General features: G+C 38.9%; 1 protein-coding gene across 7 annotated transcripts in view; it reads left to right on the forward strand.

Annotated features, from left to right (window-relative positions):
- The window catches only part of RIN2 (Ras and Rab interactor 2), a 244,203-nt gene that overhangs the window by 949 nt on the left and 221,842 nt on the right, over nt 1–21,412 (forward strand). The window lies entirely within an intron of this gene.

The raw sequence follows: 21,412 nt of genomic DNA on the forward strand, positions 1-21,412 counted from the left end.
CATAGCGCCAGACACATAATAAGCGCTTCATAAATGCTTGTTGTACGTTCGCGTGGCTGGATCCTGAGTATGTAACCCAGTCTCAGGAGCTACGTTGCACGGGTATAAACACTTGTTTTAAGCGCACATGTCCAAGAAGTGAGAGACCGAAGACTCTGTTAGTTGCTAGGTTAGGGCTGGCTGGAAGCTTCTGCCCATCGGGGGATCCTCGAGCTCGGCAGATTGGTGCCTCGGGCCGAAGATCGGGTTCAGTTCCTTTCCCCGTCATGTTGATCGATGATGGTGGGGCCGCTGCTTCCTAGAGGATTCTGTTGTTCCGGATTCCAGCCCCAGAAGGGGCCACTTCCAACCTTGTGGACTTGGCTCAGGAACCCGACTCCCTCTTCTTAGCTTGGTATCCGCCTCTTTTACCTCGGCTTCCAGGGGTTAGCATTTTTCAGCCCGCCCGCGGCGGCTTGGCTTTGGTGCCTAGTTTCAGGGTGTCACACGAAGTGCAAAGGCTATGACCCCTACTCGCCTTAGGGAGGCCTAGAGAGAGTCCTAAAAAGGCTAGGGGCGTCAGTTACAGACCATGACAGAGTCACAGAAACAGCCCACGTTGGTGTAACTCATTAGTGCTCCTCTGCCTCAGTCAAGATTTATTTTTTAATTGGCTTTGAAAATTTTCAGAGCTCCCAAACGGCAGCCTTTTAGAAGTTCTGGGGGAAGCTCAACTTGCAACATTCTCAAAAGCTCCATAACATTATCAAGGGGAGGGAGGGGGAGGTTCAGGACTTTGAGACTTTTAACAAGTAGCTGAAGAGGCCGCTTGAAAAGATTCAGTAACAATTCGCCACAGTTCAATTGCTTACAGAATTGCAATCTGCTCAGTACTTTGATCATCGTTTCTCCTCTCTGAGGAAAAATCATTAAAAATGTTCATAAAGTATTCTGCAGATTGACAGTACTTTATACATATTCAGCTGTATGAATTCCCTTGTGCCTCCACTATCATCTTTTTTTTTTCCCTTGCTGGAGAACTGAGAAACAGGTGCTAGTTATTCTGATCATTAATTGTCAGGTGGTTAACTGTGAATTGACAGTCGGCAGTTGCTGAACTGAATTATATTGCATACATCAGTGGTTCTTAAACTTTTCCTTCGGGGTTCCTTGCAGCACAGGTTGAGGAACATGGGCTTACATAATGAAGCATTTATTAAGCACCTACTGTGTTCTGGGCACTGGGCTGACATTGGGGATACAAAGACAAAATTGAAACAGTCCCTTTCCTTAAAGGGCTTACATTATAAAGTTAGAGTTGGGATGTAGTTTTGGCAGATGAACCACATAGCCATAAATCTGAGTTAATACAGGGATGTCCAAGCCTTCTACTCTGTGTACGGTGCATTGTGCTATAAGCTGGAGGAAGTATAATTCAGTGCTTCAGTGAAACATGAATATTCCCTCCAACAGTGCAGATTGCAACCCTGCATGCTCTATTTTCCTGTATGATTTGGTTATGTTCTCCTATAGATCCTGTACAGAGGCACTACCCAGCTTGTTGGAGATTTTCCAGTCTTTTTCAGAGTTAGTGGACATCCTTGCAGAACTGGGACTGACTCATCTTTTCTGTTGCTTTTCCTGTATACTCAAAAATCCAAGTGAATCTATCTCTCATGATGTGACTATTCCCTGTAGTGTGTAAAAGTTCCCATTCTTTGCAACTCTTGTTCACACTTTCCCAGGTTAGTTAGTTGTAAGGGGGTCTACCCAATGTGCTGAGGGCCTTCTTTGATTAATTTTAACACTGAGAGGAAAAAAGTGCACCCCATAAGTCTCCATTGATTGTTCCTCACCATTATGATCTTTGTGGTCAGTCCATCTTTTTGATCTTCTGTGCCTTTGAGGACATCTTTTATTTTGGTTTTCCATAATCCTTTATTTGTTTTATGTTTGATTCAGTTTGGCAAACACTAAACACCTGTGTGTAAGTAATTTAAGACAGAAAAGTGTTTACTCTTAAAAAGGCACAATATGTATATAGAAGGTAATATGTACAAAGAAAATTAAATTTTAAAAATATGCAAATAACTTTTCAGGGAGGTGTTGGCAATTGGGGGAATCAGGATAAGTTTCCTGTAGGAAATGACCCCTCAGCTGAGCCAGGGATTTCATGTCAGGGAGGTGAGGAAGGACTGTGGTCTTTGCATAGAGAATGGTCTGTTCAGTTGTATTTCTGTTGTGTCTGGCTCTTCTTGATCCCCTTTATTGCAGGGTATGGTGGGGTGGGGTGGAGGTTTTCTTGGCAAAGATAGTAGAATGGTTTGCCATTTCTTTCTCTAGCCCATTTTACAAATAGGAAACTGAGGCAAACAGGGATAAGTGACTTGCCCAGGGTCACACAGCTAGTAAGTGTCTGGGACCTAGAAAGTTTTTTATAGGGGAAGCTGCCCAGTTTGGCTAGAACACAGAGTGAAGAAAGGATTGATGTGTAATACGCCTGTTACAGCTTATTCTATGAAAGATATTCATTTGCAGTCTTTGGAGACTTGTTTTATGAAAAATATTATCCCTCTTTTTAAAAAGTTCATAATATAATATAATATTGGCATGTTATATCATATGAAGTCTCTGTGATTTGGTAAGTTTGGAAAGCTCTCTCCACAAATATTGATACATGCAAATTAGTGGGTAAGCCCTACAGTGTTGTGAGACAGTTCGTAGGTCAGTGGATAGACCTTTGGGCCAAGGGTTCAGGAAGACTTGAGTTCATATCTAACTTCAGACGCTTACTATCTATGTGATCTTGGGCAAGTCACTTACTCTCTATCTGCCTCAGGTTCCTTAACTATAAAATGGGGATAATAATAGCAGCTACTTTCCAGGGTGGTTGTGAGGATCAAAGGAGATATTTGTAAACTGCTTAAGTAGCACAATACTTGGCACATCCTTGTTGTTCAGCCATTTCAGGTGTGAGCCATTCTTCATGTCTGCGTTTGGGGTTTTCTTGGCAAAGATATTGGAGTGGTTTGCCATTTTCTTTTCCAGCTCATTTTACAGATGAGGTACTGAGGCACATTGTAGGTGCTAGATGTAGATGCTTATTCCTTTCCTCTTCCTCCTTGTGTTTCTTAAAGAACTGAAAGGTTAAGCAGCTGTGCCCAGGATGACATAGCTAGTCAATATTCAGTCAGATTTGAATTCATGTCTTCCTGACTCTACTATTTTACTTCTTTGTGTGTGTGTAAATAGGTAATAAAACATGTAGCTAAAGCATAGTACAAATTAAAATATGTGTATTGGAGAGAGATCAGATATACAGATGGATATGTGATCTTATTATTTCAGGAGTTTCCCCCAGTGATGCAGATTACATCCCATCCATGCTTACCCTTCTTGTGTGACTCTTGTCAATCTCATCCCGTAAATTCACCACGGACAGGATGATCTACCCAACATGAAGGAGTATTTCCTTAATTTCTCCTTGAGTTGCAAGGATAGAAGTGGACTACTCAGCTGGCCACCTTTCATCTCTTGATCTTTCCATGTAACTAGGTCATTTTTTCTTCCTATCATGCAATTCTTTGATAACATCCTGTGTTATTCTTGTTGAATTCTGTGAATTTTTCTTTGGTTATATGTAGGTGACTGCAGTCATCTAGCTCTCACCTATCTGTTGTTCTCCAATGGACATTCAATGTTAATTCCTTGGAGGTAGTTGTATTCCATGTGATTCTTGTTTTAGCAATGTTGATGTTAAAAAAGGTGGACCTTTAATGATGAGCTCAGTGATCTTAGAAAGTCATGGAAAGATTTGCCCAAAATGATGAAAGCAGTGAGCAGAACCAGCATTGCACACAGTAATAGCAGTATGGTTTTGAGAAAGGCTTTGAGTGACTAAGTCATTTTGACTGTTACAAATACACAAATTAAAAGTAAATGACATATGAGAAAGACACTATCTGCATGCAGAGAAAGAACTGATAAATAGTTTGTATAGAATAATTTTACATACATGTGTATACCTGTTTGTGTCTGGTGGTGACCATCTCTAGTGCAAGGGGTAGGGGAAGAAAAAGAGAAAAAAGAAATTTACATGATAACTTTGTTGTATATTTGGAGGGAATAGCAGGTTGTACATGGTAGATTTGTAGTTTTATGTACCATCATCTTTTTTATTGTACTGTGTTATGGAAATGTTCATTTTGTTCTAGGAATTAAAAATAAAAAATTTTTAAAAAATAGATAAAAGGATGGATCTTTGCTTTTATGGGAAGCTTGGGGTTAGTATAGGAGCTTTGCAATTTCCTACAGGTAATCCAACTTGGTCTCATTCTTCTATTCAACCTTGACTTGACTCACTGTTCATATATACTGTCTAATCCAGATAGACATTTTCCACTTATCATATGGCAGTTAATTTAATGTCATTCATCTTCAGGCATTCACTATTTGGAGGCAATGGAAAGGGCACAGTATTGGGAACCAGGAAATCTGAGCTTGAAGCTTGGCTTCCAGCCTTAGTAGCTGGGGAACTCCAAATAGGTAAATCTTTTGAACCCTCTGACCCTCAGTGTCTTCATCTATGAAATGGGGACAATAATATGTGTACCATGTGCCTTATTGAGCTGTTGTGAGATAAGTAGTTAATTAACCTCAAAGATGTAACAGACCTTGCTGTTGTGAATATTGCAAAATACCCCTCATGCAAGATTTTCTCAATAACTGTTTCATTTGTTCAGGTGTAGAGCAATAAGGAAAAGTCTCAATTTTATCTTTCGTTAAGAATTTGAGTATCATTATTAAAAATGTCTTTTGAAACAGACTTTTAGACTATTCATGGTTCCCTTCTAGGAATCCAGGTTGACTTTGTCTAACCCCTTCGTTTTATAGAGAAGGAAAATGAGACCCAGAAAAGTTTAGAAACTTGCCTTTGCCCAAGTATTTGGTGGCAGATGACTGTTTTTTTGTTTGTCGTTTCAGTCATGTCTGACTCTTTATGACCCCATTTGGGGTTTTCTTGGCAAAGATACTGGAGTGATTTGTTATTTCCTCCTCCAGGTTATTTTACAGATGAGGAAACTGAGGCAAATAAGGTTAAGTGACTTGCCCAGGGTCACACAGCTAGTAAGTGTCTGAGGCTGGATTTGAACATTTTCTTGATTTTGAACCCCACATGCTGTCCACTGTGCTACCTAGCTATAAAGAGATGGCCTCAGCACCCAGTGTTTTTCCTACCCTACCACACTCCCTCTCATTTATTAAGCTCCAATGGTATTATGCTGAGGGCTGGAAATGAATGAATAAGTGCGTAGTAGAAATCCTTTCTGTACAGTTTGGTTCACTTGGGGCTTGCTTCTATCATGGTAAAAAATGTAAAAGAAAGAATTGGGGAGTAGGAGCCAGAGATGCTGGGTTCAGAGCTCAGCTCTGCTTCTCTGCTACCTGTGTGACTGTGGGAAAATCACTTAACTCCCCTGAGCCTAATCTCATATATAAAATCAAAGAGTTGAACTAGAAGATTTATAATGTCTCTTCCCCAGTTCCAAATCCTATTATCTTATGTGAGCTAATTTGCAAGATCCTTGCCCCCTGAGCTTCATCTCTAATCTAAGCTGTTTTACAAATGCATGCTCTTAGTCACCTGAGCACTTAAGAAAGAGTGAATGAAGGAAAAAACAGAACAAATCAATCATAACTCATACAAAAACAGCTCATATAAAAACAGATGGTTTGTTAATCATATCAGTATTCTATGGTAAGCACATTTTTAGAAAGATATATTTTTTTTTCTCTCTTTTTTTTTTATTTAGCTTTTAACATTCATTTTCACAAAATTTTGGGTTTCAAATTTTTCCCCTTTTCTCCCCTCCCCCCCCAAACGCCAAGCATTCTAATTGCCCCTATGACCAATCTGCTCTCTCTTCTATCATCCCTCTCTGCCCTTGTCTCTGTCTTCTCTTTTGTCCTGTAGGGCCAGATAGCTTTCTATACCCCTTTACCTGTATTTCTTATTTCCTAGTGGTAAGAACATTACAGCTGGTCCTAACACTTTGAGTTCCAACTTCTTTAGCTCCCTCCCTCTCCACCCCTTCCCTTTGGAAGGCAAGCAATTCAATATAGGCCAAATCTGTGTAGTTTTGCAAATGACTTCCATAATAGTTGTGTTGTATAGGACTAACTATATTTCCCTCCATCCTATCCTGTCCCCCATTACTTCTATTCTCTTTTGATCCTATCCCTCCCCATGAGTGTTGACCTCAAATTGCACTCTCCTCCCCATGCCCTCCCTTCTATCATCCCCCCCCACTCTGCTTATCCCCTTATCCTCCACTTTCCTGTATTGTAAGATAGGTTTTCATACCAAAATGAGTAGGCATTTTATTCTTTCCTTTAGTGGAATGTGATGAGAGTAGACTTCATGTTTTTCTCTCACCTCCTCTCTTTATCCCTCCACTAAATGAGTCTTTTGCTTGCCTCTTTTATGAGAGATAATTTGCCCCATTCAATTCTCCCTTTCTCCTCCCAATATCTTTCTCTCTCACTGCTTGATTTCATTTTTTTTTAAGATATGATCCCATCCTCTTCAATTCACTCTGTGCACTCTGTCTCTATGTGTGTGTGCGTGTGTGCATGTGTGTGTGTGTAATCCCACCCAGTACCCAGATACTGAAATGTTTCAAGAGTTACAAATATTGTCTTTCCATGTAGGAATGTAAACAGTTCAACTTTAGTAAGTCCCTTATGACTTCTCTTTGCTGTTCACCTTTTCATGTTTCTCTTCATTCTTGTGTTTGGAAGTCAAATTTTCTTTTCAGCTCTGGTCTTTTCATCAAGAATGCTTGAAAATCCTCTATTTCATTGAAAGACCAATTTTTCCCCTGAAGTATTATACTCAGTTTTGCTGGGTAGGTGATTCTTGGTTTTAGTCCTAGTTCCTTTGACTTCTGGAATATCCTATTCCATGCCCTTCGATCCCTTAATGTAGAAGCTGCTAGATCTTGTGTTATCCTGATTGTATTTCCACAATACTTGAATTGTTTCTTTCTAGCTGCTTGCAATATTTTCTCTTTCACCTGGGAGTTCTGGAATTTGGCCACAATGTTCCTAGGAGTTTCTCTTTTTGGATCTCTTTCAGGCGGTGTTCTGTGGATTCCTTGAATATTTATTTTGCCCTCTGGTTCTAGAATCTCAGGGCAGTTTTCATTGATAATTTCATGAAAGATGATGTCTAGGCTCTTTTTCTGATCATGGCTTTCAGGTAGGCCCACAATTTTTAAATTGTCTCTCCTGGCTCTATTTTCCAGGTCAGTTGTTTTTCCAATGAGATATTTCACATTATCTTCCATTTTTTCATTCTTTTGGTTTTGTTTTGTGATTTCTTGGTTTCTCATAAAGTCATTAGCCTCCATCTGTTCCATTCTAATTTTGAAAGAACTATTTTCTTCAGTGAGCTTTTGAATCTCCTTTTCCATTTGGCTAATTCTGCTTTTGAAAGCATTCTTCTCCTCATTGGCTTTTTGAACCTCTTTTGCCAATTGAGTTAGGCTAGTTTTCAAGGTGTTATTTTCTTCAACATTTTTTTGGGTCTCCTTTAGCAGGGAGCTGATTTGCTGTTCATGCTTTGACTTCATGTCTCTCATTTCTCTTCCCAGCTTTTCCTCCACCTCTCTAACTTGATTTTCAAAATTCTTTTTGAGCTCTTCCATGGCCTGTGCCCATTGAGTGGGCTGGGACACAGAAGCCTTGATTTCTGTGTCTTTGCCTGATGGTAAGCATTGCTCTTCCTCATCAGAAAGGAAGGGAGGAAATGCCTGTTCACCAAGAAAGTAACCTTCTATAGTCTTATTTCTTTTCCCTTTTCTGGGCATTTTCCCAGCCAGTGACTTGACCTCTGAATATTTTCCTCACACCCACCTCACCTCCTGATCCTCCCAGCCAGTGTTTGGGCTCTGAGATTCAAATGCTGCTTCCAGCCTCAGGGCTTTTGGCGGGGGCAGGGCTGCTATTCAGTGTGAGATTAAATTCAGATGCTCAGGTGAGGGCAGGGCTGCCTCTCAGGCTCAGTTCCCTCAGGGAGTTTATGCACAGACCTTCAACAATGGATCCAGGCTCCTGCCTGCTTGGAGAGCCCTGGTCTGCCGCTGCCCCTCAGCTTCTGTCTCCCGAGGGGGCCCGAGCCATGGGGGCACCCCACTCCCCCCTCGACCCACCAAAGGGACTCTCTCACAGACCCCCGTCACCTGTGGGTGGAGGTACTTGTGCGGCCGCTGGAGATCCCGTCCCTGAAGCCCGCTCGGATCTGTTCCTCTCGGTGCCGTGGCCACGGCAGGGCTGTACTCAGCTCCCAGTCCCGGCGCCCAGTCCGCAGCACGAAGGACCTTTTACGAGAGGTTTGCAGGTCTCTCCGGAACAGAAATCTCCCTCGCTCCAATGTTCTGTGGCCTCTGGGTGCAGAATTCGCCGTGAGTTACTTCTTTGTAGTTGTTCTATGGGTTGTGGGTTCGGAGCTATGTGTATGTGCGTCTTTCTACTACGCCATCTTGGCTCCGCCCCTAGAAAGATATTTTTTAAAAAGCTTGCTGGTTTGAAGATTTGGGTGTCATAATATTAGTTGTCTAACATTAGTAGTCTAAATAAATCATTTTTGTAGAGAATTCTTATTTTAAAAAAATCCTGAGAAGGGTGTTAGTGTTGATCTTTTAAAGAATGAAAGATTGTTTCTTTCCTATCCTTTCCACTATTTGGTTATTATTAGTCTGGTTATTATTGGCCTTCTACTAGGTAATGCCCTTGGTTACTCTCCAGGTACAGCAGGAAAATGCTAAGGAGAGGAAAAAATCTTTCACTGAGTAGCATGTTCCAGACTACTTCGTGCTATTTATAATCATGAGGTAAGGTTACAAAGTCCAAACTTAAAGAATTTCAGAGTTGTAAGGAAACTCAGAGGCTACGTAGCACAAAATATACCTGACCAGGAATCTCCTCCCAACATTCCCAAATGGTCAGCCTAATTCTGCTTAAAGACCTCTAATGAAAGGAAGCCCCTGACCTCCAGAGGCAGCCCATTCCACTTTTGGAGAGTTCAAGATTGCCACTTTGAATTCTCTGAAGATTGCCCATCTCTTTTCCACATAACTACCCTGAAAATACACAGAGATAATATCTGCCATTGTCCACTCCTAAGTGTTCTTAGGAAGATTAAATATCTTCCTAAAATGAAATTTCTCAGGTTAAATATAGCCACTTCCTTCAACCAAACCCTGTATGGATGACATCATTTCTTTGAAACTATGCAATTGGCTATAGTCTCCTTACTAAAATGGATAGGTTAAATTTATTTCACAATTAAGAATGAGTTGTGACAGTTTAAGTCAGTCAAACACTGGTCAGTTCAGTGAAATAATCTCTTTTATTCATTTACTGTACCAGTAGTATCATGTTGCTGTAGCAATGGGTTTTTGATTTTAATTTCATGCTAATTCCAAAACATTTAGTAAAGACTCATACCAATTTCCTTTTCCAGAAATTCTATTTCTATGTGGATCATATATATATTGTGATAGATGGGGAGCTCTTATTGCCTTGAGGAGTTAGGACTTCCATCTCTCCAGTCCTAGTATGCTAAATACTATGGAAACAGAAAATGAACTACCTGGGAACATCCCACAACTCAGTGGAATTCTTTTGAGGTTCATATTCCAGCTCCTCTTCCTACCACTGTGTAGCCTTAGGCAAATCACTTGACCTCTCTAAGACCTCAGTTGTTTCATTTTTCATCTACAACATGTGAGAGGTGGACTAGAGGGTATCTAAACTCCCCCAGCTCTAAATGCTGAGACTTGAGGATCCTCTGAGCAGAGGAGTTCAGTAGTTTGGGTTCTGGATGTACTCCTGATGTGAACTTTTTCTCCTCCAAAGTAAGATGGCAACAAGCTAGACTGGATTAACAATTACAATGAGCTTAGATACATAGGAATTTGGAAAATGTAGAAAAGCTAGTAGAAAATTTTATAGGCTTGGTAGTTGTTGCTTTTAAGCACCAGCAAAACTAAACAGAGTCATGCTGCAAAGTGTCATGTTTGTAGTTGGGCAGTTCATGAGTTGGTCTGAGAAGTCTTGTTATATTCTAGTTTATATATCTCTGGGCCTTGGTTTTATCATCTGTAAAATGGAGATTTGACTGTATGATCTCTAAATTTCTCTGCAGTGCTAAGATTTTTTTTATGGCCACAATATCTGGTCAGGACTGTCCAGACTAAGTAGACAAGTAACATATATGATATGATTTGGAGGGGTGATAGTAGACCTTGCCTGACATCACAGGCAAAAGCATGCATAAACATACATAAAGAATTGAAATTCTCAATATTAGATGCACTGCCTTAGGTGATACATCCCTTAAAGAGACATCTTGATTCAGTCTCCCAAACAGAATACATTATATTTTCTCCAAAAATGACTTTTCTTCTGAAGTTACCTTTTTCTTTACCCTTGCCTTATCTTTAAGGGCACACCTGTGTCCTTACAGAGGTTAAGAACATCAGCATCATCCTCAGCTCTTCCCTTTCATTCATCCTACATGCCTAGTCATTTGCCAGCTATTTTGAGTTCTGTCTCCACATCTCACATCTGTACCCTTCTCTCTACTCACTGTCATTAAGGCCCATATCACAATAAACCAGTGATCTCCAAATGTTTTTGATTGAATACCCCATTAGTTAATTTTTGAGCACTCTCCCCCAACGTATGTACACTTATTTACAAATTATATACATGTGCTATTAGGTACCTATGTATTTTAGGTCCATTAGGTCCTTTCTCCCACCCAAAATCAGAATGGAGGTGGGAATCTTACTGCATCTTGGAGCCCAGCGCCCACACTGCAGAGAGTGACTGCAGTAGTCATGAGGTAATCTGGGGAACAAGGATGAGTGGGAGGGGGAAGAGGAACTTCCTTTTTTCAAAAAAATATTTTTATCCTTAACTTAACAAACACCCAACAAAAAATAAATATTTCCATAGAAAAAGCAGAACCCTAAAAGAAGAAAATTGTGAATTTTTATTCCATACCACTTACATTTTTAAAAGTATATAATAAATTCATATATAATAAATTCATGTGATAAAGTATATAATAAATTTTAAAAGTGTATAATAAAACTCTTTTGCTTGTCTATTTTTCCTACTGAATTTTTTTCTGTTCTTCTCTGTACACTTTTAAAAATGTTAGACTATTTCTCTTTCCTTCTTTTATTTTTTGGGGCATCACAATTGTTACTCCTCTCATTCCTCCAGTTACCTTCCTAAAAATAAAAACCCTTGTGACAAATAAGTATAGTTCAGCAAAACAAATACACAAAATGACTGTGTCCAAAAAAAAGTATGTCTTCTTCCTCACTCTTACCTCTTTGGCATAAAGTAGGTAATCTGCTTCATCACAGGTCCTCTGGAATTATGCTTGGTCAGTCTTTCAAAGTCTTTCAAAGGCTTTTCTTTATAGTCTTGTAATTATATAAATTGTTTTGGTTTTTCTCCCTTTACTCTGCATCAGTTCATAACTTCTAGAATTTTCTAAAGTCACCCCTTTTGTCATTTCTTATGATTTAATAATATTCTATATTCATATACTGTTGGGGGCAAAGGTGGTGGATTTTCTCAGTGATAACCTGAGCAGCTGTTGTCATAGGTATCCACCTAGCAGTTACATTTTAACTATCCTGAAGGACTCATGGCCAGAAAAGGGGAAATTGGAAGATTGCATTGGAAGTGTGTTGGGAGGTAATGGGTGAATGCTAAGAAGAGTTGTGCTGGTGACAAGCTCCACGACTGACTGTTGCAGAAAGAGTGAGAATCAACCCTATCTTTCCACCTTCTGAATCCTTTAACACATACCCTTTGGGAATTGTGCCATGGTCTAGGGAGCCATAGATTGTACTTTGGAGACAACCACCCTAGACTATATTGCAATAACCTCCTGATTGCTCTGTCAGCCTCAGGTTTCTTCTCATGTCAATCAATCTTCTGAATAGCTTCAAAAAGATCTTCTTTAAACCTCTCTGCCCTATAAACTCCAGTGACTACTTAATACCATTAGGATCCGATACAGACTTTCCTTTTTGGTATTTAAAGCTTCTTGGCCCTAACCTTTTGTTTCCAGTTGTGCCGCCCATTGCCCTCCTTCATGGATCCTGCTGTCTAGCCATGATGGCTTACTTACTGTTCCTCACATGACATGCCATCATCTCTCAAGGTTCTTTTACAATGGCTGTCACCTATGCTAGGAATTCTCTTACTCTTCACTTGTGACTTTTTAGAATCTTTGGTTTCCTTCAGGTTACTTCAAGGTGGCAGTTGCCAACTTCTTCATGAGACCCCTTTTGATCTCCAAACTACTGACATCTTCCTACCATATACAGGTTACTTTGTATTTGATTTTTACGTATTTTGTGAACATATGGATAGTCTATCTCCTCAGAGAATAAGATTGTAGAGAGCAGGACACTTTGTCTTTGTATCAGTGATAATAGTGATTTTTGGAATATATTGTTTGATGTTGTAGTAATAATAAGACTTCAAAATAGATCACTTAGATCAAGTGGTCCTGACGCCCATAAAACATATTAGCAGTCTCACTTTCCACTGCCCTGACCCATTCTGACCCTATGTCAAGCAGTTAATGATCAAAGCATCTGGTTGGATATGGCCCTTGGCCAACTGCAGTAGCCTATGAGCCACTCTTTTTTTGCTGCCTCAAGCCCACTCAAACCTTCATCCAGTTTCTGGTGCTGATAAGGAAGCTCCCCAACCCAAGCCTTGCATAGATAAATGATCTCCGGAGTTTCCCCAGTACATCTGGGTCTGATTAGGAATACCACATCTGGCATTAATCACCTATTCTAAGCTAAGCCTATTTTTAGGATATAAAACTTCCCTGCTTGAACCTTTACTCTGCACTTGTGCTCCCACCTCGTTCTTGGCTCCTGCACCTGTCTCCCATTCCTGAAAGCTGTGTTGAGGATTGAGGATTAGTGAGCACTCTAGTCTCTCATATTTTCTAAGTCAGGAGTGCTTAACTTGAGGTCTATAAACGGGTTTTTAAAAAATATATCTCATGGTAATTGTTTTCCCTAGTAATTCTACATATTTTATTTAATGCATTAAAAAAATATGATTCTGAAAAGGAGTCTAGAGATTTTACGAGATTTCCAAAGAGTTCCATGACCAAAAAGGTTAAGAATTCTTCAGTCTAAGTACATATTCACTTGGAATGAATTTAGGGTTGTTTTTAGGGGTGTGGGGGTGGAGTTAGATTTACCCTTTCAAGATATATACACATGTACACATATATTGTACAGACATGTATATATATACATTGTGTATATACATATGTATATGTATGCATCTATACATATCTATCTATGGGTATGCATGTATACTGATATATACATACATATATAATGCATGTACATGCCTGTACATGTATGCATTTATGTAATGCACATATTTATCTACACACACAGCACTAAGTGGTATAGAAACAGAATTTTTATTGTTCTTATTCAATAACACTGGAAATTGAGAGGCCTAGAAAAGTTAAAAGCCTCTAGCCACATGTTGTTAGTGGTAATGCTGAGTCTGCTGACTTCCCGGTTTATTGCCCTTTTCATTATACCACACTGCCTCCTCTCCTGCGTAGGATATTGTCAAGGACTCTAGAGACAGAAAAACCAATAAAATGGGCTGGTTTTCACAGTGAGAAGCACCTCGTCTTTTATGTGACCTGGGACAGGTCATTTAATCTAAGCTTTAGTGTTTCTCATCTTTAAAAAGAAGGGTTTGAGGGAAATGACCTCTGAGATCCATTAGACCGTGAGTTCCTTGAGAGCGTGGACTGTCTTTCGCCTTTCTTTATATTCCCAGGGCTGAGTACAGCGCTTGACACAGAATAGACTCTTAAATGTTTATTAACTTGACTTGAGTTTCTTCCAGCTCTAAAGCAAATATCCTATGAAATGCTCAAGTAGAGGCAGATAACCCTTCTCAGGTACATTGTAAAGGGAATTCCTATATTTAAGTGAGAGTTTGGAATAGGTGACCTCCAATATCTCCTGTTCTGGCCTGTGCATGACTCAGGCCAGTGCTCAGGTAGTTTGGATTTGATGTTAGAACAAAATGAGACCTTACTAGGTCATCCAGTAATCAACATGTTTTTTCCCAAACAATTAAATGAACTACTGTATTTTTATGAGTTTTGATTTTTTATCTCCCCCCCAAAAAAAGAAAAGAAATGCCCTCCAACTTAACATGGAAAACCATTCACATGTCTACTTTACCCACTTCTTAAATTTATTAAGTGGATAAAAATGCATTTTACCAGTAAGACGCATTATCTCATTAAAGCCACCATAGCCTAGTTCTTGCCTGCTAAGTCCTAAATCTCTAGGGTTCATGCATGTCCATTCTGGTGGACTTAGACAACCTTCTTCAATTTCTCTTCTGGGCTGGGTATCTGGGATAGTCAAATTATTCCAAGTCACATCTTCCAGCAGAGTGTCAACCTTTTTCATAGTGAAAGTCATATTTACTTAACTATAGTAGGAGGATATTCAACAAGGATAGGCATTAAGGACAAACATTTGGACTTGACTAAGCTGAGCTACTTACCCATTGTATTCCACCAGTTGTGAATCTGAAAGTCCCTGGAACTCCTAGCTGCTTCATACTTAGGTGATGAACAAGTGATATCCTTTAGTCCCCTGAGCCAGCCATGTTGTGAGTAAAATTTCCCTACCTTTTAAAAAAAAATTTGCCTAACTTGAATTGGGAGGTGAGGGGGGTAGAGGGATTAGATAAGTTAGAATAATGTTCCTACTCCATCTCCCCAATTGACTGATTTTCTTCTTAAAAATAATAGGTGCATTAGAAGGATTCACTTAGAAAAGTTACATGTCATTGTATAGCATGTAGTTTTCTTTAATTATATAGCATAATGTAGTGGAAGGACACCTGGACTTGGAATCAGGAGAGCTCTGGATTTGAATCCCACCTTCTGGGTAGTAGGATAGGACAAATCATTTAACCTGTGTGGGCCTTAGTTTCTTAGTCTATAAAATGGGGGTAATAATACATTTAATGACTATTTCTGCAGGCATTTGTGAGGAGCAGTCAGTCAAACAACAAGCACCTACTACATGAGATACCAGGAATATAGAGACATAAATAAGCCCTGCCTTCACCCTATGGGGAGAGACAACATGTACACAGTCAGCATATACAAAATAAATGCAAGGTCATTTGGGGGAAGGTACTAGCATATGAGTTGAGCTTTGAAGGAAACTAGAAATTCCATGAGATAGAGATGAAGAAGGAATGTGTTGTGGACGATAAAGTCAGCCTGTGCAAAGTTATGGAAAAGGGAAATGAGATGATGTGTGTGAGGAAGAGGGAAAACAAACATTCTGGTTTAATCAAAGCATGTGTGAAACAAAGTCATGTACAGTACACTGGCTGGAAAGGGAAGTCAAAGGAAATTATGCATGCAAATTAGCATGTAAATGTTATCCCTTATTATTTTTGCAGCAGTAACAGTCTCTTTAAGTGACAGAAATGTTTTAATGATTAGCATGTGCCTTCATATTTGATCTCATTTCTACTTTAAGTATACATGTGCCCTACTTTAGGAAAACTCAGTATCCCCAAATGTGAATGTACAAAATATAAAGTGATGATTATTCAATATGCAAAAATGAAATCTTCAACCCCAGATTTCCCTCAAATAGCCAAATCTTTAAATTTTTTTTAAAAATAAGACTATCACCTTGGCACTTTCTTTTCCCTTGTCCTTACTACCCCATTATCTTTTTCTTTTTTTAAATTTACCTTTAATTTTTTTAACATTTTTTCTTATTTAATACATTTTATTTCCCCAAATACGTTTCAAAAACATGTACAATTTAAAAACAGTTTTTCAAACTCTTTTTTAAAGTTTTGAGTTCCAAATTCTATCCTTTCCTCCTTCCCTTCCCTTCCATCCCCCAGAGACAGTAGGCAAAAGAAATATCTTCCTCTTACCATAGTGGAAATCATGTATGGTATTGTAATTATGTTTGATAAAGTAATTTCAGTATTATAAGAAAAATAAAATCTTTTTTTTCAAAGATTATCTTAATATGAGTTTTCTGGGATGCCTTGCCTACATAAAATGAGGGATAGCTGGGTTATCATCCCTCATGCACTGAGGAGGACATTGGGATCCAGAGAAATTAGTGTTCAAGTTTACCTACTCACCGGTAGACCAAGAACTAGAAAAACAGTATTCCTGGATCTCAGTTTAGGTTTCTGCTTTCCTCATTTCAGCATCAGAGTCTCAAAGGATCAGAGAGATTAACTATAAAAGATATTCCTAATCCCATAGGAATTTGTGTAGCTCAAGGGCATTTGAAGAATGTTATGTAAGTGAATAGCATAGCCATAAAGTATTATAATTGTATGCCAGATCTATTTTCTTGAAACTTAAATAACAGAAACCTAACATTTCAACATTAATTATTATTATTGTCTTCAGTATAAAAATAAGCATTTTGGTACCTGGGATTTGAATATAAAGATATAAGAGATTATTGGACATTCTAAATAATGAATTTCTACTTTCAATAAATAATTTATTATTTTTCCTGTGTTCAAAGTGTATGGTTGATACAAAGCAGTAGAAACATAGCTTGACCCAGGGGTGGGGAACCTGGGGCTTCTAGACCACATGTGGCCCTCTAGGTCCTCAGTGCAGCCCATTGTCTCACTTGAGGACCTAGTGTGTCACATGTGGCACTGAGGCTGAAGATTCCCTACGCCCTACGCCTTTCTGGAGCTTTTAAACATATGAGAATTAAGATTCATTTTAAAAAACTCTAAAATACAAGACAAAATGTGATACATGTAAACAGTAATGACAGTGTACTTTAGACATTCAAAAGAAGAAACAACCACTTCTGGTCAGGAAGTCCTCATGAAAAAGGTGAGACTTGAATTGATGTTTAGAAGAGGGGTAGGAGGTAGAGAGAGAGGTAAAGATAGAGGTATATAGATTTCTATACATATACACATGTCTATGTGTGTGTGTAGTTATCCCTTCCACACCATGGGGGTTAGAAGTATGGTGCCCCCACAATCTGGAAAATCCATATAAAATTTTTTGCCTCTCCCTTTATACCAGAGAAGAAGTCTGAATGTTTTTCTTTTCTGGGGTGTTTACAGTACGTTATTGTAAAATTTGGGTTAAGTATTTAGTCATAGGCTATATGTAGGGTAATGTTAAGTAAAATACCTTTTCTTTGTCATCTTCTGACCTTCATATGTTGCCTGTGGCATTGACAAAACTCCCCTAAATTTCCTATTTATTATGCTGACCCACAATATATCACTATAGGGAAAGTTGTGATGTGGAAGGGATGACAGTATGGGCATGCATATATAAACTTATATACATATGTATATGTAGACACATATGTGCATAGAAATGGGATAGTTTGAGAGAGCATTTCAGGCGTCAAAGTCAAAAGCATAAGGCATGTTCAGGCAATGGTGAAGATACCTGTTTGTCAAACTTTAATCAAATGCAGGTATTATATGTAAGTTAAGAAACTTGGGGTCTGTGAACTTGTCTTTTAAACATTTTGATGACTATTTGAACATAACTGGTTTCCTTTGTAACCTTATAAATTTTATTATATGCATTTAAAAAACATTCTGAGAGTTTCATGGGCTTCACCAGACTTTCAAAGGAGTCCTTGATGCCAAAAAAGTTTAGACCCCATGATTTATTGGAATAGGTTGGCTAAAAAGGCAAATTTGCAACAGATTGTGTATGGCCTTGAATGCCAAATTAAAGTGTTCAGATCTATCATCAAAGGTGTTAGACTGGAGGAAGGTTATCAGAGCTCTGTTTCAGAAAATTCATCTTTCCGCCATCAATAGATGAATGGAGGAGTAAGAGATTGTAGGTACTTAAGAGGTTACTTCATGAATCAAGGTGTGGGGAATAAGGCCTGCGCTAGGTTAACATAGTGAGAAGGAAATGATGAGAGAGACAAGGATAGCATCTGACCATTCCATCCAAGAATATATATGTGGTCCCTGTTTTTAGATTCAGGGGATCCCTGACACCCTTATGCTCCTATAAGCAAAATCCTAACTGTACTTGCATTACTGCCCTCAGTGTTGGAACTCTACAGAACTTCAGAGTAAAAGAGAAAGATGAAGGGTTTGTCGTTCCTTGTCAGGCAACGTCCAATGAGCAAAGGGTTGAAAGGCAGTGAAAAGTGGGGGCTTACTGTGTTAGACCCACCCTATATCTGTCTTTTCCTTGTTCTCAATAGGAAACTGTTTGCTTCTGTCCATGGTCATTTCACAAGCTATTATCAAACACTTGCCATGTGCCAGGCCCAGTGCTAAGCACTGGGGATACAAAGAAAGCCAAAATCAGTGTTTGACCTCAAGGAGCTCAGTTTCTAATGTCAGGAGACAATATATAAATAACTAGGTATATACATGACATACAAAAAAGTAGATGGCTTCCTGAATATTAACTCTGTCATAATGCTGGGCCTGAAAGGAATCTGTCTGTGTTTGTCCTTCGTTTTCAAAGAAGATTGTGACATCCGAGAAATGATGACATGACTTAACATTTGACTTTGTTTTGAGTGACGGAGGGCTGTGCAAGTAATAAAGAGGAAACAAACAAAGCAGAAATGAAGGAATTGATTAAAGCAGTATTTGTGAACCAATTGAGCTATTGTGCATTTGGGGATTTGCAATATATTGATAGAACTTATTCTGTGGGTCCTAGGGGTTTTCAGTAATTGAATATAATGGAGGTTGGGAGTAAGGACTGGGGAAATATTAGTGCACATGGGGCAGATTAGGTCTATTTTATGCCCCAATTTTATGGTATGTATTAGGTATTTTGAGAGAAGAAAATGACATTAACATTAAAATATTCTCAAAGAATCCTATTACCTTTCCTTAGAACCCTAGGGTTCAGCAGAATAGTTTATTAAATGTGCTGAGTTAAAAGGTTGGTAGTAAAAGTTTTACAAGATCTAACTGTAGGGTTAATTCTGACATTTGGCCCCTATCAATTAAATTTTTCTTCTGTACTGAATTTATTAGTGTACTTCAATTGTTCTGTCCCAACCTTTCCTGAATGATATTTTGATAGTAGATAATAGAAATGTAGAGTTAGAACAGATCATCCAGTCTAACTCAATGATTTTACAAATGAGGAAACTGAGGTTGAGAGAGGTTAAGTATATACCCTCAGGTCACTCCACTTTGCATTTCCTGCACCATCTGGTTTCAGCTCCATGGAACAAGATGGTCCCTGGTGTCCCATCCTCATTCCCCTTTCCTACCTCCTTTTATGTGTTATCTCCCCCTTTAGACTGTAGTCTAGATTGTGTAGGGTCACACATAGATAAGCTAGTTACATGTCTGAGACAGGATTTGAACTAAAATATTCTTTACTACAAACCCAGGATTGTATCTACCAATCCATCTAACTGCCTTATTTGGGAGAGAACTAAACAACTCATGCCTTATCAATCCTGTTATAATCTAATGAAATGATTCCATATGAATTATGTTATAGAAAGTGCTTTCTCCTCAAATGAATAGTGGGTTCCTAGGAGAGCCCTTTATGGTGCTAGAGACACAGTTCTGTACATATATTGGATGCTTAGGGGCTTAATGAATTTTAAGCAGGTTCCTGGGTTTGAATTTTAGTCTCATCTTCCTTTAGTTCTTTGTCAGGTGCTTTGAAAATCATAGTGGCCCAACATGACTAATATGGAAATATGTTTTACATGGTTGCACATATGTAACCCATATCCAATGACTTACAGTCTTAGGGAGGAGAAGGCAAGGAAAGGAATGAGAGGGGAGGGAAGGAAGGAGAAAATTTGAAACTCAAAATTTTATATTAAAAAAGTCAAATTTTTTCTTTGCATATAATTAGAAAAAATAAAATAGCATTGGAAAGGTAAAAAAAAATCAGTGTCACCTGTGGTAACTCTTCTGTAACATTTTCCTTCTAATAAGGAAAATCCCAAAGAATATTCCTTTATGTTCCTCGTGGAGTCAAGTCATCCTGTTCTCAGTCCAAGAATATGAAGTAAGTTACCCATTCACTTCAATGATCCTAAGTTGCCAACATCACCCTCTCTCCCTCAGTGCCCTCCCTTCTCTACTTCACAAAAAGGTCCAGAAGATTCTGGGGACCTCTGTGTTTCTTTGTAATCTGGTGCATGACTGGAAAACACTCCCAGATCTAATAAAAAAAAACCCAAAAAACAACTCCCTCGTCCCCTTGCTTCTTGCCAATTCAATAAGAGAGCTGTTATTGGCTCCCTTCAATTCTTCAAGGATCGGTTTAATTGATGTGTTTCCCCTCTCCACCAACCCAAATTACAACCCTTCTGTGCCACAGTAAATGGTTCCATGGGTTGCTATAGCTGAAAAAAAATTCCTCACCTGATATTGCATCTTTCCACATTTTAGCTAATCCTCAAATGATCGCTTCTTTTTCCTGGTTTCCTTCAAGTTTCAGCTAAAATCCCACTTTCTTCCGCAGTGGTGTTTAAGCTCAGATAGAAGCAAGAGCCACTGAACTGTACATAAGGGTCCCTGTGGGCTGCATATTTATTGACTTAGAAAACCACACATATGTATGCATTTTTTTTATTAACACATCAGCCCAGTAAAATCAGATAGGACTATATTTTAATCTGGTTCAGGCTGCACTCAGGAATGTTGTTGTGGGCCACATGTCTGATGCCTCTGTTCTGTAGGAAACCTTTCCCAATCCCCTCAATTCTAGTACTTTCCTTCTGTTGACTTATCTCCAGCTTATCTTGTATATTACTTGTCTGTACGTAATTGTTTTCCTGTTGTCTTCTCTGTTGGATTGTGATCTCTTTTGAGGGCAGAAATTGTCTTGTTTTTCTTTGTATTCCCAGTACTTAGCACAGTGTCTGGCACATAGCAGGTACATAATAAATTTGCATTGATTCACTCAGATGTGGAATGTCACTAGACTGTAATTTGGGAATCTTTCCAATCTTGTAGGATCTGCCAGACTTTGTACTTATAGTCTCCCAGATCCCAGGTTTGCCCCCAAATACGAAGAGGCGTTGGAGAAGAGCCACAGTAGAGATATTATGTAGTATGAAGAACTTAATTAAAATTGACAAATATTTAGTGAGTCCCTACTTCTACTGCCACCATAGAGGATACAGAAAGTATAGAACAAAGAACCCTGGCCTGGGGATCAGAGATGTGGATTCTACTCTGAGCTCTGCCACTAACTGCTTGTGTGACATTTGGAAAATCACCAATAATCCATCAATCAGTGAACAAGCACTTAGTAAATTCCAGTCAT

This window comes from Notamacropus eugenii, chromosome 1 (assembly GCF_028372415.1).
Source record: "Notamacropus eugenii isolate mMacEug1 chromosome 1, mMacEug1.pri_v2, whole genome shotgun sequence".
Taxonomy (NCBI): domain Eukaryota; kingdom Metazoa; phylum Chordata; class Mammalia; order Diprotodontia; family Macropodidae; genus Notamacropus; species Notamacropus eugenii.